This window comes from Lissotriton helveticus, chromosome 7 (genome assembly GCF_964261635.1).
Source record: "Lissotriton helveticus chromosome 7, aLisHel1.1, whole genome shotgun sequence".
Classification (NCBI taxonomy): Eukaryota; Metazoa; Chordata; class Amphibia; order Caudata; family Salamandridae; genus Lissotriton; species Lissotriton helveticus.
The window spans coordinates 1,850,954,326-1,850,965,783 of NC_136068.1; the positions used below are offsets into that span (position 1 = coordinate 1,850,954,326).

At 43.8% G+C, this 11,458-nt stretch overlaps 1 pseudogene; it reads right to left on the minus strand.

Moving 5' to 3' along the window:
- The window catches only part of LOC144769747 (killer cell lectin-like receptor subfamily B member 1B allele A), a 157,150-nt pseudogene extending 146,726 nt beyond the window's left edge, over window positions 1–10,424 (minus strand).
- Window positions 10,425–11,458: the final 1,034 nt, after the last annotated feature.

The following is an 11,458-nucleotide window of genomic DNA, read 5'->3' on the forward strand; positions in this document are numbered from 1 at the left end:
CAGCATAGCCCAGTATGTTTGTCTTACACCCCTGAAAAAACATTGGTTTGATTCCTATATTTTCCTCAATCTTGGGGTTCAGGGGATCGATATAATACACAAATAATAGCAGAAAACATGGACATCCCTGTCTTGTCTCCCTTTTAATCCATACCTGATCCTACTGCCCCCATCAGTTGCAGCTGGGCTATAGGAGCATTATACATTGCCTGTATAGTGTCAGTGACACTTTTTTCCACACCAACCCATTCCAACACTGCCCACAATCCCAAGCGACACTATCAGATGCGTTTTCGGCGTCCAAGCAAATTAACACCACAAGGTCCCCTGCGTTAGAGGCAGCATCAAATAATGTTACAACTCTTTCAATAGAGCCAATGGTTCCTCTTCATGGAATGAAGCCATGTTTCTAGGGGTGATCACCTTTCCAATAACCTGACTCAATTGGTTGGCTAAAACTTTTAAATATATTATTGCATCACTATTCATCAGTGTAGTAGGTCTATAAGACCCGGAGTCCATAGTTGGTTTCCCCTTGTATGAGAATTCAGTTATATTGGCCTTAGCCCATGACTCTGGAGCATATTGGCCCTTTTGAACCTGGCATAATGTATTGATTGGAACAGGACCAAAAATAGTGATAAACACTTTATAAAATTCAAGTGGTATCCTATCAGTTCCTATAGCTTTATTCATGTGGAGGTCCCTAAGGGCCCTATATATTTCTTCCTCCATAAACGTGCCTCTAGTTAATCACAATTTTCAAGGGACAACTTCTCTACCTGGTCAGAATACAGATAGTTAGTAGTTTCTTCTCCATTAAAAACCCACTCATTGACATATAGTTTCTCATAAATTTCCCAAACGTCTGTGCGGACTCCAGCAGAATCAGTAACTAGATATCCCTTGCAGTTGTGAATCAAGCGCGATATCATTATTTTCGGTCTAATCTGTACTTCTAATAGATCCCCTACTCTCTCGCTATACTCTTGACATTCCTGCTTCCATGCAATAAAATTCTCTGCAGCTCTTGCCGTTGAAATGTCACTAATAGCAGTCCCGGAAAGTGCAAGTTTATGTTGAATGTTTTTGATATTTGAACCTGCCTCAATGGCACCTACGAGCTCCTCCTTAATATTTGCCACATTTTTATACTGCTTGCGTAATTGAAGTTGCTGTTTTTATGTACCTTCATGCTAAAAATATGTGTTTTCCCCCTCACACCAGTCTTAAAGGCACCCTGCACCATGCCAATCCCTGCACTACCTTTATATTACTCCCAAAAATCTAAAATCCTTTTGCTCAAATGAGCAATATAGTCTGGTCAGCCAACAATCCCCTTTCAAAGGTCCCCTCTGTTCTGTTGCAGTTTCGGCAGCCTAGCGCTTACGCATTCTGCAGCACACTTGGAAAGAGGAAAAAACAAGGAGAAATAAAGTCATTTCTCCTTGTTGCTCCTCCCCTGGGCCGGTGTAAGGTTTTTCCGTATCCTCTTGTTGACATAGGTTTGTAAATCTGGGGAAGTGTCAATATCTATGGGTATTGCATGGGACCACCCATTGTAATTCAAATGGAACACCTCCCTAGTGCAGAGTAAGGCAACGTAGCGATCTGCCCTGCCTTGCTTTACTCCATATCACTTGTCCGCCCGCCATCATATCGGATAACGGGACCACCCGCCATAAGAGCGGGGGTCCCGTGGGGGGAATTAGCACCGCCCGCCACAATGCTAAAAATGCATGTCATGCATGTGCATGCACAACATGGCAGGCACCGCGCAGTGCCTGCCATGTTGTGCATGCACATGTAGGGGGTACCATAGGTACCCCCTATGTGCCTCCCCCATACCCCCATCATCCTTGGGGCCCGCAACGCTGCACCCAAACTAGAAGACTGCATGCCTTTCCATGGCTTCAATGCCGCCACGGAAAAGCACCCTCCTGCCTGCAACCTAATATTAAGGCGGTGTCTAGCAGACACCGCCACTATATAAACCATTTTCCGCCCCGGTCGCAAGGCTACCGGGGTGGAAAAGCGGCAGACGGTGTTTCCGCCCGCCACGGTCCCCCCACCGCCATAGTAATATGGCAGGGGGAAATGGGTGGCAGGCGGGCAAGGATGTCGGGCGGATCGCCAACACCCGCATGGCGGTGGCGATCCGTCCGACATCCTAATGGGCCCATAAGTGTCTTTGTGTGACCTCATAAATATGATTTTCCAGTTTGGACCACAGGCAGCTCAAGCGGCTCATAAATATGCCCCCATGTTTTTGTGTATTTAACCCTATCTATAGGCTCCTGTCAGAAGTTTTCATAAAGGAGAAAGCTTCTATAGATACAGGAAAAGACATTAGAACCAGTTTTTTTTACAGCCCTTTTGAACATTCTAAGAGAATCCTGTCTGCTCATTAAAAATGCATTATTATATGTCCATAAAGGCAACCTTGCCTTTATATTGATAAAAGCTATATTTTTAATCTGCTCTTTAGATGTTGCAGCATATGGTTGTTTGGCTACACATAAATGTACCAGTCTTAGAGAACATTGAGATGAGCAGGTTTATATCCCCCAATGCTGGGTGATTGTGACTGGCAAACCATATGTTTGATTTCCATATAATATTTTCTTCCTCCAGTGAGTAATTGAGTGGCACTCAGTTGGTACCACTTCCTAATTTCTCTACCATAACTATCGGCTATAGTAAATAAAAATAAAATCAGTGCAGTTAGCACCTCATATGGAACTGTTCTCACATGCAATGCCTATTTATACACTGGGGCCAGACTCGTCCTCGACATCCCATGACATGAGCACATCGCCCAACACCTGCAAGCCCTCCACTGGCTCCCCGTCGAGAAGAGAGTATCCTTCAAGCTACTCACCCACGCCTACAAATTTCTTCACAACACCGGACCCAAATACCTTGAAAGAGTCTCCCTCCGCATACCCAAAAGAATACTCCACTCCGCCGACCTCACCCTAGCAGAAACCGAGTGCATCCGCAGAACCAGAGAGGGTGGAAGAGCCTGCTCTTACGTCGCATCTAAGGCCTGAAATGAGCTCCCGGTCAACATCAGATGCTCCCCTACTCCACACACCTTCAGGAAGAGCCTCAAGACCTGGGTTTTCGGCTGACTCGGAGCTGCACCCCCCCCCCTCACCAGCACCTTGAGACCCTCACGGGGGAGTTGCGCGCTTCACAATTCCCTGATTGATTGATTGATTTATATTCATGCAGGAAGCCACCGGGCATGAAGTGAACAGGTAGTCATCTTAAAATTACTTTGCCAAAAATTGTGTTCTCATCTGAATAGGATACAAGTATATCCTTCGAGTTCCGGGCTGCAGTGGAATATCTTACCCTTTTATTGCCCTCTCTCACCAGTGTGTTTGTCATTGGCCGAAACTGTGGAGGGTGCTTCATTCCTGGAGATCAGGTTGCTCAGGAATAGCCTCCCAGCAGCCTGAGAGGTTTTTTCCTTTGTAATGACGATTAGTGCGCAGGACGTGCTGACGTCATTACTCCTAAAAGTGAAAATAAAACAAGCTTATGAGCTCCTTTTACTTCCACTGCATCAGTTTTCTGGGGGCATGTCTCAGCCCCCTGAGCACTTATTCTCTTAGGAGAGGTATTGTTGTAAAGGGAATCCCTCCCAATGGAGCGCTGCTTGGAGATTGCTAGTAGAGAGAGATCCCCAAGCCAGGATCCACCCAGTAGGTACCAGGGATGAATGGCGCGGCCCCTTAGGGAAGCGCTTGTGCTCCCACACATCCCCCTAAAAATGTCAGTATGATTGGCCCTCTGGGTTCTCTCTAGACACCAGGGGTTATGTTTTTATTACAGTGTAGGGGTGGGTTCTACTCACCAGGGTGTGGAAATGCCCCCGCCCCAAATAAGCATGACATCAGCCTTTATACTCCCCAGGGGAAGAGGGGTGATTAACCTTAATCTGCCCTTCAGCGGGTGCAGAAAGTACAGCCAACATCAGGAAAAAGTGATAGAAAATTGTATAGGGATAGGGGCTGCCCACCATGGGCATGGCTATGTCCCCACCCCAAAAATACAGCAACAGAATGACTGCCCCCCTCAGGTGACAGATGGACTTGATTACCCTCAATATGCCCCCTGGGGGGAGGGGGCAGGAAGCCAACTAGACACTAGGAAAAGATTGTTTTAAAAAAGTACTGGGGTGGTGGCTGCCCATAATGGCCATGGCATGCCCGCACCCCAAAAACAATGTGTTAGGTGTTTTATGTCCCTAGGAGGCAGATGGGGGTATTTTACCCAGGAGGGAAAGAATGCCCAATAGACACCAGGCAAAACAAACTTAAAGGTGGGGACTGTAGACCATGGGCATGGCTATGCCCCCAACCCAAAAGGGCAAAGACAATCTTTCTTCCCCCTGGGGGCAGGTAGGAAGATTCTCCCGCGGGGGTGAGTTGTCCCAAATATGTCTCCAGGGGTTTGAAATGTCGACCTGACACCAGGAATTTTGCCTTTGGAGCAAAAGAAAGTGGTGCAGGTGTTGCACTCTGAGTTGTCCCATTTGGAGTGCGGGGTGGCCAAAGCCAGAGTGCAACAACCGCACAACTTTCTCATAATTCCACGAGCCCTGCATGCAAGTCCTAGTACAATGGGACCTGTGGCACCCAAAATACAGTTTGCATCATGCAACAATTATCTGGGATCAAGGTAGGAAGTTGGCATTGAGGGCTCTATCATTATTTATTAGAATCAATAATAGAACCTAATGACAGAATATTGCATTTTTTATGGTCACTTTCTGTTTAAGTAGTGCCTTTCATAAAGAACTGGTTCAAGGGGCTGAGGGAATAAAACAAACCTCAGTAACCTGTCCTTTTTAAAATTTGAAACTATGACAAAGTTCGCCTTTTCTGTATTTTCAATGGACTGTGTATGATAGCTGAGTTTATCCATTACAGATCATTTATATCAGGATGTTAAAGTGAACACTTCACAAATTCCTTAATTAGCCAAATAACTGAGGCTGTAGAGGGGCACGAGAAGCAATAATAAAAACAAAACCTCCTGTAGCTTTAAACTAACTTAGGAAGACCTGCAAAAAGCTTTAGATGACCTGATAAAAGCTTGGGGTGAGGCTGCTATTGAGTCCCCAAGCTCAGCGCAGACATTGCTAAAACATCTTAAGTGGCCTGGAAGCTGCCGCAGCCCAGGATACTGCAAACGACTTGGGTGGAGGGGAAGTTGGGCCGAAGCCCTTTTAGACCAATGGGAGTTGTGCCCGAAGCTCTGCTCAGAAGCCAGCGACTGCTGCAGGCAAACCTCAGTGCCTCAAATGGTACATTGAATTCCAAGGCAGGTATTCATAAATCCTAATCATGCCTTTTGAATCCACAACCAGACACTTGCGGCTCCTATCTCTCTCTCTTGTAGATTCCTCCTTTCTCCCTGTGTGATAATTATTCTGTATTTCTCTTAGTCTGTCTTTACCCTCTGTGTGCTTTTCATTCTCCCTTGTAGATACATGATAGTGAAAAATAAGTGCTGTTGGAACCCATCAGCACTGCTCAAACTAAGTACTGGCTAAGAGCCAGTCGCAGCTGACATGACTCGCGGGGTGTGGGGTGGGGAGTCGCACAGGGGGAATGAGGGGTGTAATTTTAAATTTAAAAAAAGTTTACTTACATACGTTGGCCTGGTCCGGTCCTGCATCACTTCATTCTGTGTGTCTCAGCCTCTGTCCCCTTCCCTACGCCAATCACAATGCTGCAATGACAGCGTTGTGATTGGCTGGGACACCGCCCACACAGGAGTCTATGGGGAGGCCATTTTCTCCATGGAGGCTGCATGCAGCATACATGGAGAAAAGGGAGAGTGCGAATAGCTGGTTTGGCCAGCAGTGGGGCTGACCAAACCATAAATAATGGTAATGGTATAAATAAATGGTATTTATAATGTCATTTTATGTTTCTGATTCTCGCACTGCGAGAAAGCAGTGGGAGACGCTCCTCTTCCCACGTGGAGGCGCTGTCCCTGCTGAGAGTGTTGCATCAGCTGTCATACAACATTTAACCATTTTAGTTCTTAAATTGCGGAAGAATAAGGTCCTGATTACAAGTGCTGGTCTTATTTCCTATCCATGTTCAAGCAAGTTACGAGCTGTGTGATAATTTTCAAAGCATCAAAGTCTTCTCTTGATAAATTATGGTTGGTCAAATCTGCCAACATTTATCTGGGGGAAAAGGCCCATAAAAAGGCAAAACATGCAAAATGTGTTGTGTTAAATACCGAATCTGCAAGTTATGTCTCATTTCTTAAGAAAATAGAATAAGAGGAATTTCCCACTTGTGGTAAACGCTTCACTCTGGGGTAATGATATTCATAACATGTGGTAAATACTTCAACTATCCTGCCTAACTTGTAATGAGGACTTAAATGCAGGGCTGGCAGGCCCACAGCTATTTTGTTTCACTAGCCACCGCTGATCCTACCAAATGACAGGGTTGCTGAATACCAAGGCCATAATTAGGCCGATTGTTTTCTGATCCCAGCTCATACTACTGTTTGCACAGGCATCAACATTACAAGTTATGTTGTAGTTAGCATATGCCTCACAAAATTCCACAGGTACATTTCTGTAGGTGAAACCTGATGAATTTTACTAGAGAAAAATAAAGGTATGTGTGAATTCCACGTTACCTCTTTCACCCACCACATTCACTCCTTACCTTTTTACCTCACTCTTGAACTTTCATTTTCTGACTTTGCCACAGTTTTCCCATCTTTCTCTTTCTTTCTCCTTTTTCTGTTTTGCTCTTTCTTGTTCTGGGTCAAACTCTTATGAGAAAAATAAAACTCATCCCCCAGATATCAGCTTCGGTGGGCCCCACCTCGAACCACCAGCTCAGATTAGGCACTAATCTTTCTCAAGTTTTATAGCAACCTTTCTTTACTGTAATTGTATGTTACAAGTAGAACTGTCCTTTCAAAATCACATCTCTTAGAATTCAGCTAAAATATTCAGTAGCTGTATGGCCCCTACACATTGTTACCCCACGAAAAAATATTATTCCGAGGGCTATACCGGTTGTGGAAGGCCCTCAACCGGTGGCTCAGGCCTATAACAAGGGCGAGGGCCTTTAACAAAAGGTATAGTCAGAGGCAGAAGGGCTATCAGGCTGTTAGACATTCCGCCTACTAAGTGTAGAATATTCTTAATTAAAAAGGGAGAAACAGAAAGACAAACAATGGACTGTTTGAAAAGAAGTCTTATAGCAGCCATTATAAGCCCAGAGCCACTACATTGTCTTCCATAGAGCTCTCATTTTCCCAGTGTTCTAATATAGCCTTATAGCCCGCCATAGGGGGCTATAACAGCTAATAAAGACCAGCTCCAGCGTTTAACAAGGGAGCGGGACTTTAATATAGCTTGTATAGCCCAGCTAAGAAGGGCTATAAGGCTATTAGAACATTCTGCCACTGGAGGGCAGAATGTTCTAACAAATTAAACAAAGGCCTCTCGGAGCTCAAGGTGATTAAAATCCCCTTGGGCTCCAAGAGACCTTTCTTTAAACAACATTGGAATGCTACTCTGCAGGCCTTTACCGGCCTGTAGAAGCACGGAGCACTCCATTGTCTGCAATGGAGTGCTCCGCATTCCAATGTGCTAATTAAACTTATCATCCTCCATCATGATGTCGGCTTTCAGATATGCCAATGAGGCTAAACCCTTCAGTCTCACATAAAACCTGCTACCATACCCTGCTCACTAAAATCCCCTTAATTTAGGCATATATCCAGTTCCAACCACATGGTCCCAAACAGTCACATGCAAAGACAAAGCCTGTGCTTTGGCGGCAAGAGCATAAAGGCAAGGAGTAAGATGATGCTTTGTAATGTTAAAGATTTTTTCTTCTATAGGCTACTGCTGTGGTGCAGAGTACAGGGAGATCTGCAGGAGAATAGTGCGTGCAAATGAATAGCCTTTAAAAATACTCTTCCCCCTTGGGCTTCCTCCCATGGAGAAGAATTAACAAATATTCTTCAGGTTAATTCTGAAAATCCACGACTGGAGTGCTGGTGTTTGAAGGTACCCATACCTGCATGAAATTTGGGGGAGTTTTATCCCTACGCTTGCCCTGCCAGCATTGTTCCTTTTCACTTTTGGGAGAAGCCCTTATATGTATTTCTAACTGGAATGGTCACACAAAATATTTTTGAGCACCCACAAACTTATATGTTTTTTATATTTTCCATTCATTTTCCATGGTTAGCCACCCTTGCACTCAACCTTTCCCACTTCTAACCCTAAACATATAATGACAGACATCCTGACATATTGGCCGTACTCATAGATTGTTTGCCACCATAGGTGCACTTTACTTTATTTCACACAAAATTTCGATAATAACATTTATTGATAAACTTTAGGAGATGTTACATTTGAAACCAGATTTCAAATGTATCTTTTCTCAACAAAAAAAATCTCTATTCTCATATTAGCATTCCAAGGACATTAAACTCATAATACCACTTTCACGTAAAAAAGCAACCAGCTAAAAATCAGCAAAGAAATCAAATTGGTCTGAAGGCCTTATTAAGCTTAAGCGCTGTTATCACTTTCCTAACCTCTTCTTCCCTTATCAGTGTATATAAATCCTCTCTTGAATAGTCCTCTTTTGTGTACAAAGAGGTGTAGATTCTTTGAAATTCCTCCAGTGTATCCTCCTCCCTACTTAAGGGTGTCCTATTTGATGTTACAATTTCCTGAATACATTCTCTCTCTTTTGACTTGAGTGGTCTAAAGGGGCTCCCACTATGTCCCTGTCACAGTCCAATGCATTGTCAAAGAAAAGCTCAAATAGAACCAAAAAGTGGACTATATTTAAAAGGCTGTGGGCAAGCATCTGGCAGCAACAACTGAAGATGGATGAAGGAGACACTGTGATATAGATGTGATTTATTGGGCTACTGTGCTTCTGATGGACTGGCTGGCCCAGTGGCATGGGGTTGGCCTATGTGAATGGTGTTGTCTCATTCACAGTGTGAGATATTTTTAAGAGTAAATGGCTAAATTCTCTTTATTGACTTTGGGACAGATTCTTAGTTTGGAAGAAAGGGTACTCCATCACTAAGGCAACAGAGAACTCTCTCTGCCAAACTTAAGGTCCACCTGACTTATTTAGAGATGAGGTTTTGCCATCTGATTTAGAGTAGGTGAACACATCGCCAGGTCACTCAAAATTAGGCTCTGCTTTACTTACACCAAAGGCACTCTTGCCGTCAGCCATTCTGAACCCTTCTGATACAATAGTGAGTCTTATGTAGCAAAAGCTACTTGCCTGCTAGAAGGCCTATTGCAAATGTACCCCTGACACAATTTAAGACATTAATATTCAGGGTCTGAAATTTGCATTGCTTGATTTCCTTTGATAGTTTTGAGTGGTTTGTGGGTAGCTCATCACCATATAACACCTTCTATATATAAAAACGTTCCCACTCGTCATGGGGGAGGTGATGTAGTGATGGAGCAAATGCCCATCTGCCTAAGTGTACACCATTGTCATCATTGTTACTTTGATAATGGGCCCAGGTAAGAGTGCAATATATATGTTAAACATATTGAAAATATTCTTCCTCTGCTCACTTCAGTTACAGTGTTTGTGTAGGGTTATATTTAATTACTGTACTACAGTTACATGAGTATACATAACAAAGAGTAGTCCTGCACCAACAGGATTCACACCACTACCATAGAAACTAACGGTCGGGTACAGGCAGAAATTGTTCTTCTGATTTAAAGACACATAATGATGATGTTCACTATATCAGGAAATTCAATAGCAGTACCCAGAACATGAGTGGAAGTTGCCATAGCTATGAAGGTTTTGTAGCCCATTAGAGATATTACAAAGCCATAAAATGCACCACAACAACGTGGTATGCTTTTGGAAATCTAGGGTCCTGATGCATTCCTCTCCATTGAAGTTACTGTTTTAAGTTGGTTTCCCTGAGTAAAAAAAATTATGTTGAGTGTCCCTTCGGGTGCAATATATTTACATGTGTTAGAAAAAATGAAAGGTGGCAGAATTAGGGGAGTTCTCACCTCTCAGTACATCTTCTAATCTGTCCTCTGGTTTCCTCCTCCCCTTGAGCTTCAGAGCTGTGTATCCCTCCTCGTTCTCTGGTTTCCACTGCCCCTTGACCTGCAGAGCTGTGTATCCCTCCTCGTCCTCTGGTTTCCTCCTCCCCTTGAGCTTCAGAGCTGTGTATCCCTCCTCGTCCTCTGGTTTCCTCCTCCCCTTGAGCTTCAGAGCTGTGTATCCCTCCTCGTCCTCTGGTTTCCTCCTCCCCTTGAGCTTCAGAGCTGTGTATCCCTCCTCGTCCTCTGGTTTCCTCCTCCCCTTGAGCTTCAGAGCTGTGTATCCCTCCTCGCCTTCCATAGTTGAATTTATAACACTGGACTCATGAACAGAGGGTCTGAGCTTTCAATGGTTTCATGCAGAGCTGCTTGGCGTTGTCGCTGCTCTCTATACTGTGCACAAGAACTAGAAACCACCAGCCCTCAGATAGAAGGTGTCATATGACGACAAGCCGCCCACAAACCACTGAACAACTATCAAAGGAACTAAAGCAATTGATGTTTCACACCTTGAATCTTCATGTTTTATGTCATGTCGGGTGTAAAATTGCAGTAGGCCTGACAAATAGCGAGTAGCCCTGGCTACACAAGACTCCCTTTTATATCAGAAGGGTTCAAAATTACAAGAGTGCCCGCAGTGTGAGTCAGGCAGAGCCTGGTTTCGCGATCAGGGGCAAATTTCAGAATTAAATGGAAAATCCAGAGCAGATTCCCCCAGTTCATGTTTTTTCAATGGCACAGATTAAAGGCTGCTTCTAGAAATTAAACTGTTTCCTGTTATCACTATATTGTAGATCATGTTGTCAGTACTTTTGCTGGTGTACTATTACTCTGTTGCTCTTTTACAAAATTTAATTTAAACATAAATTCACCTGTATAAAACAAAGATTGAAGACCTGTATTTATCAGCAGAACTTTTCGCGTTTTCACATCACCATCCATAGCATCTTTTAACGTTTGTCAATACATATTGAGATAGGGAGACATCCATTACAATGCAGGCATTACAACGCAATGCCTTTACAATGCATCCCATACAATGCACGTTCCATTACAACGCATGCTATTATAATGCATGCCATTACAACGCTGACCAGCTCCTTCCCTGAGGTAAGCACCCAGTGGTGTTAGAATAGTAAATTACATGGTAATGGTGCATGCATTGTAATGGCTTTCGTTGTAATAGCATGTGTTGTAAAAACCATGTTGTAAAAGTATGCATTTTATTATTTTGTGATGTAACATCATACATCCATTGAGTGGAAATGGGAAGTATTACGAATTTGGTTAAGGGCTTCCATTATCAACCTTTTGGGTGTTATCGTGAGAAAGTGA